A 6,876-nucleotide genomic window follows, 5' to 3' on the forward strand; every position below is an offset into this window, starting at 1 on the left:
ACTTAGCAGCAGCAGCAGCAGCAGCAGCAGCAGTATTCAGTAATACTGGTGAGTCTTATAGGATGGGGAGCTGGCTGTCTCTTCTTCACCTATTATCACTTAGAGCATTTTTCTCTTTATTCATTTACTTATTTTAATGTGCTTTGTTGCTGTGTGGGCTTTCTCTAGTCTCAGTAAACCAAGGCTACTCTTTGTTGAGGTGTGAAGGCTTCTCAGTTCGGTGGCTTCTCTTGTTGCTGAGCACAGGCTCTAGGCACACTGGTTCAACAGTTGTGGTGCATGGACTTAGTTGCTCCTAGGCATACAGAATCTTCCTGGGCTAGGGATTGAACTCCTGCATTGGCAGGTATCTACCTGCCTTATCCACTGTACCACCAGGGAAGGGAAGTCCTTACAGCTTTTTTTTTCAATTGTGAAGGAAATACATGGCTGCTATAAACCCTTAACATAGTTCAGAAGTGTGTGAAATGCAAAGTATGATTTTCTGCTCCTATGTTTTCAACCTCCAGGGTCTTTCCCCATAACTCAGAAGGATAATGTTGCCTATGAGATTGGAGTGTGTCCTTTTAGTTTTCTCTACAGAAACACAGTCACCTTTGTAAGATGCACATCTCTTATCTTAAATTTTAAAAAAATCAGACTATACATGGCATTTTGTAAATTTCTGCTTCTCCAAAAATAATTCATGGACTTAAATTTGGTTCATTTTAGGAAGGAAGTACTACAATTTCCTTAGTTAACTTTGTGTCCATGGACACTGATTGTTTCCAATGTGTTGCTTTCGTGTACTTGTGTGCTAGTTTGGGTTAAAGGGGTTCCTATAAATGGCACACTTGTGTGCATGTGCACACCTATCACCATCAAACAGGTATGACAGGCATGGCCAAGTGCCCTTTCTCACTCCTGTCCCAGGCCCTCTTCCACTGACTGAGGACAAGAGTGCTCCTCATCCATGCCTTGCTAATCGTAGATACTTTCAATACTTAAAAATGTTGCAAACACCCCATCACAACATGCAGTTCCCTGATCTTGGTTTCTAAATACAGCCCCCACTAAAAGGAACCAGGAACCAAGGCTCCTTGGAGAAATGATTGATTCCAGGGTTGGGGCAGGGAACTTAAAAATGGGCTTAGATGGACTTCCCTGGTGGTCCAGTGGCTAAGACTCTGTGCTCTCAATGCAGGGGGCCAGGGTTTGAGCCCTGATCAGGGAACTAGATCCCATATGCCACAACTAAGACCCAGCATGGCCAGATAAATACATAATTTTTTAAATGGGCTTAGAATAGCTTGCTGTGACAGAAGGTAAGAAAGTAATCAAACTATGATGGGGTGTGTCAAAGGGACACAGGAGCCAACTTGAAGGCTCCCATTGACCCAACTGGGATATTTTGAGCATCAAAATAAGTAATTACAAAAATGAATTATAACCACTAGAATTAAAAAACTCCATGCATCCTATGAGATTGCATGCTTGCTCAGTCATGTTCCACTCTTTGCAACCCTATGTAGCTTGCTAGGCTCCTCTGTCCATGGGATTCTCCAGGCAAAAATACTGAAGTGGATTGCCATTTCCTTTTTCAGGGGAGCTTTCCAATCCAGAGATTGAACCTGCATCTCCTGCAATGACATGCAGATTCTTTACCATCTGAGCCACCTGAGAAGCCTAGTAAAGAAAAAAGGAAAGGCTAGCCTTCACAGTAGAATGTCAGCTAAGAAGTATAGATAGAACTTAGAAAAATTATCATTTGGCAACAATTGTAATGATAACTGATACAGACGAGGATCAGCAGCAGATGAACTTGTTGATTACAAAAGGAAAAGTAGTAACTTGGGGCCTTCCCAAGGCAGAGTGGGGGTCTGGGAGATAAAGTTATAGTAGTCCTTACAGGGGAGGGGAGGATAGACAGAGTTCCAACTTTACATCCTCCTAGTGGATGATTCTGAAAGCTTCTCGGGGGGCCCAGCAGCCCCCGGTCCCCATGATGACCACCCTTCTATTGGACTTTCTCCTCTCTTACTCCTGCCTCCTGCCATCACCTCCCCAACCAACTCCCACCCCAAGTCCTATCTCAGGCCCTGCTTTGGTGGGGACCAAGGCAACCTGCTTGGTGGGCTGCTGAGCCCCAGGGTGTCCATGCAGCTTGGGGAGACCAGTCAGGAGCATCTGCCACGGTTGAGTTGAGGGCCACTGTGGCTGGGACTGGCGGGTTTGCTGATAGACCATGGGGGACAACAGCACAGTCATGGTGGCTCTGCTCCCAGGCTTTGGAATGGAGCACTGGAAGGACGAGGTTGCCACCTGCTGCTATGCGGGAGAGTTCCAGGCAGAGCTGTGCAAGTGCTGCTAGTTACCCTGGAGGTGCCTTCCAGAGCGTCAGAGTGACCTTTGTGGGTGACATCAGTGCACAGATGCATGAAGCCATTGCCTGAATGAGCTCACCATGGAAGGAGTGGGGAAGAGAGGAGGCTACCAAGAATGGAGGCTCCTGGGACATTCCAAAATCCACACATCAGGACAAGAGGGTGAGGCCAGCCAGGGAACCAAGGAGGGTGGGTGGCAGGTGAGGTGAGACTCCAAGCCAGCTGTGTGAGCCGGGATTCTGCTGCTGCTCTGCGGGTCCCAGCCAGGGAGAGGAGTGCTGCCAGGAGGGAGTGACTCACCCCGTCAAGGGCAGACAGCAGTGTGGAGGGCATGACAGCTTGGATGCGAGCGCATCCCTCAGACATCCCGAGATTCAGGAAGGAGGGGTCAGCTGCCTCTGGAGCTGCTGCATCTCTGATATGTCATTAGCACTCTGGAGGAGGACAACTGAGCTTTTCTCCTTTATGACTTTTTAAAAATCTGTTTTCTACTTTGAGCAGATGTTATTTTTTTGTGTAAGAAAAACCAGTGTATCTTATTTAATTTAAAGGTAAGTTAGGATATTTGTAAATTATGTATCAGCTACAGGGTTAATAACCAAAATATACAACAAACTTTTACAACTCAAAAGCAAAAAAAAAAAAAGAAAAAATGAAAGAAATTTGATTTAAAATGGGCAAAGGACCTAAATACAGACATACCTCCTTTCAGCATCCTTTGCTGTACTGTGTATCACAAATACTGCTTTTTATTTTTTCAAATTCAGTGTCCATAGCCAAAGAAAAGTAAGTTAGGTTCCAGACATAATCTAGATCCTTTAGGCACAGTGGTGGGCTAGTGATAACCTCATGGCTACCAAGTGCGTCTCGGGACTTTACACCCAGGGGAGGACAGTTCACCTGGGTTTTGGTTCAGTGGGGCTGGACTTCTAGGTGATCCCGAGCAGCTTCCCCTGGAGAGAACCAGACTCCCATTTCAGACAGCCTGTGTAGAGTCTCTTGTCCCCTCTGTGGTGCTGCTGCTTCTGTCCATGAGGACGGAAAAGTGGCCTCTGCACACTGGGTTGGCAAGGGGCAGAGGGGCAACACTGCCTGCCATGCTGTTTGTCTGCCATGACCTTCCTCAGAGGGCAGGCATGGAGGTCATTGTCTCCTGGCTCCAAGGCCAGCTCAGCAGGGCCATCTGACTGCCATCACAAGTATCCATGGTTAAAATAGATTTATTCAGCATTCACCTGTTACGTGGTAACTGAGCACCCACTCTGTGCCATCCACCATTCTGGTTGCTAGGTATGTAGCAGTTAAGGGAAGATGCAGTCAGAGTAAGGTCAGGGACCATCTAACCATCTCATCCTCTTGTTGTATGGCATCATTGACTCAATGGACATGAGTCTGAGCAAACTCAGGAGAAAGTGAAGGACAGAGAGGCCTGGCATGCTGCAGTCTATGGGGTTGCAAAGAGTGGGACATGACTGAGTGACTGAACAAAAACAACAAAGGTCAGGAACAGGAGGATGACTGTGACTGTGGATGCAATGAGCAGAGGCAGGCCCAAGGGCCTGAGCTGAGCTGCTGCTACAGCCCAGTCTGCAGTGCCTCTCCTAGTGGAGAACTGACAGTGGCCAGGCCTGGGAGCCCTTTGCAGAAGCAGCCCCACACCAGGCGAGGAGTCTGAGGACTGGGGCAGAAAGTGCTGCCCAGCGTCGTGAGTGAGTGCCCTTCTCCCAGCCTCAGCCCACTCACTGCCACTCCTTCACAAAACATTCCATGCTCACTCACCCTAGCTGCCCATGCTGAGCCCCTGGCCCCACCTGGCATGCTGCCCAGGAATGGTGACCTTGGCCTGTACCACAGGGACAGGTCACAGGCAGTGGCTCCTCTACAGGACAGGCCACACTGGAGTCATTTATAAACACATCACAGGACAACTCCAAGCCAGTCGAAAATCAATGCAGTAAAACAAAAAATCAAAAACCAGAAGTCTGCTAATGCAGTAACCATAAGCAGCTTTCTCTGGACCCTGGGCTCTGGGTGGTTTCTATGGTGATGGTTCCTTGGGGCTTTGGACCCCTGGAAATGTGGGGATCAGTGCTTCAGTTCTTCTCACAGCATCTCCATCAACTTCCTTTTCAGCTGAGTCTCCAGGGTGAGAGCCTTCTCATCACTTTGTTGTTTTGCTAGATTAGCCTGTCTTTTCTGATCTGTGCACCAAGCGTGAGTTACCTTTATAACTGAAAAGCCAATGCTTCCATTAAGATTCAGAGGAAAGTTTATAGTTTACTTATAAAAACAATAGAAATGGCTCTGGCCAAGTTGAGTTGGGTAAAGTAGGCGCCTGAGGGGTCTTCTGGCCAGCACCTGACCCACTGCGGAGCCTCTGGGTGTTTGGCAGGACACAGAAGTGAGCCAGTTGCCGATTCATGGATCCCAAGGCCTCTTGGTTTGGGCCTGGAGTCTTCCTGGCCTCTGGGTCTCCTCCTGTCGCTGTCCCCTCCCATTTTTCTTCTTCCAAAATGACCAAAAGAAATACAGCCTCCCATTTCAGTGGGGGAAAAAATTCATCTAAGTAGCTTTTTAATAAAAACAGAGGCTCTTGCTTGACCACAAAATCAATTAGTTGGTGGAGAATTTTATTAGTCAATCATGTAAGTAATTAAAAATATTGATTGATGGGGGCACCAGGGGCCGAAAGTGGCTGCTTCTCCCCAGCAGTGTGGGGCGGTGGCTGGCATGGGGGCACCGGGAAGTGATCCTAAGTGGGGACTTTTGAATCACTCCCCAGTGTGCCTCTCCCAAGGTCAAACTGGGACATATTAGACAAGGGAGTCAGTCGATCTTGGAGCCTCCATTTTCTCATGTGAAAAACAACAGGGCTGATAACATGGTATTCTTTCGTGGACTAAATGAAGCAGAACTTGGATGGTGAGTGGCATGGCTCTAAGGGTTCATGACAGGTGGGGCTGTATTCCTGACTGTCAAGGAATTCTAGGCCAAGGAATTCAAGTTCAGTCTTGTCCTGGGGCCAAGGGTAGGAGGGACAGAACGGTCAGGGGGCCTGGTCTTCTGAGTCAGGCCTCGCCAACAGGCAAGGGCTCTGCTGGGTTTTGTCTGACCAGAGGTGGATCAGGTAATGTGGGTGCCCAGCCTCCTATGCTCAGCACCCAACTCAAGTTCAAAGGGAGAGGAAATGGACTCCCTGTTGGCAGGGGAGTGGCAGATTTCTGAGAGAGCATGTGGAACAAGAGCACTTTTGTGGCCAGTTTTGGAAAATATCACCTGCTACATTGGATCCCTTCCTGGAGGCCTGAGGATGGTGTCCTCGGCCTTGAGAAGCACCCATCTTGGTGCCCACTGTGGAGGGATCATGAGGGGGGAACAAACCTCCACTGACTGAGTGCCCTGCCCTGTGTCTGCCTCCTCTTCATGGCACATGCAGTGGAAATCACTGCCCTGCTCCACAGATGAGGAGTGGGGATCTGGTGGCTCCATCACTTAACTGCTCTGTTGTAAGTTCTCTCCTCCATTCTGGGCCTCCTGGTCCCCTAGTCCAGTGGATGCAGGGAGGCTCACCTCATCCTGGGAGGCCCCTCAGGATCAGACTCCATGGGTGCCTCCCCTAACATCTAAGAGATCTGTGTAATGGGCCAGGAAGATGGGGCTTCCTGTAGGGGGAGAGGAGGAACTGAACCTGAGGGTCTTCTGCCGTCAGTCCCTTCCTCCACCTCCTTGCCCACAGGGTGCAGCCTTGCCTGAGGGTCCTCAGGAGGGATCCCTGGTCTGATGGGAGCCCAGGTCCTCAGGACCACCTGGGACAGTCACCCCCACACCAGGCCCCAGTCCGGCTGCCCCTTCCTCCCCGGGAACCCTGTAAACCTCACCTGTCTGGGCCCTAAAGGCTTGCCCCACCACGAAGGCTTCTGAGCTTCCTTCCTGGCACACAGTTTTGCAAAGCCACCCCGGAAAGCGGGCCCTGGGGGTGCTTTATGCAGGCTGTTCGTCCTCTGTAAAGCCTGGCTATTTGTTTAGACTAGCTGACATTTCCATGGTATTTTATTAAAGAAAATATCCTGGGGAGAAGGCGGGATGTTTGCACACAGCTTATACCCTCCGCCTCTGGTCCCCAGCGCCCAGGAGCGGGTAAGGCGGCCAGCCTCTCCCCCACCCTTCTTCCCTGAGAAAGGAGGGGTGGTAGGCAGCCACACACAGGTGCAGGGATCCTTCCAATCTCTGCTTGGCCCCATGCTCTGAGGGGCAGGACAGAAAGAGACCAGGCAAGACCATGGCTTCCTTCTCGGTGGGACTGTGGTCAATGACCCCACTGGGGACTCCCGGCCAGCTCCATCAGTTGTGCCCTGTATTAGTCTGTCTCTGGATCTTGTGTACTGTGCCCTTTGCTCTCCTTTGTGTCTTTGTTATCAGCATCTGCTAGGGGTTCCCCCGCAGTCAAAGGGCTGAGTTAACTGCTGGCAGCCTTCATTCTGAGCTAACAATCCTAGTTATTCTGTGGGATCTG

This window comes from Cervus elaphus, chromosome 10, assembly GCF_910594005.1.
Source record: "Cervus elaphus chromosome 10, mCerEla1.1, whole genome shotgun sequence".
Taxonomy (NCBI): domain Eukaryota; kingdom Metazoa; phylum Chordata; class Mammalia; order Artiodactyla; family Cervidae; genus Cervus; species Cervus elaphus.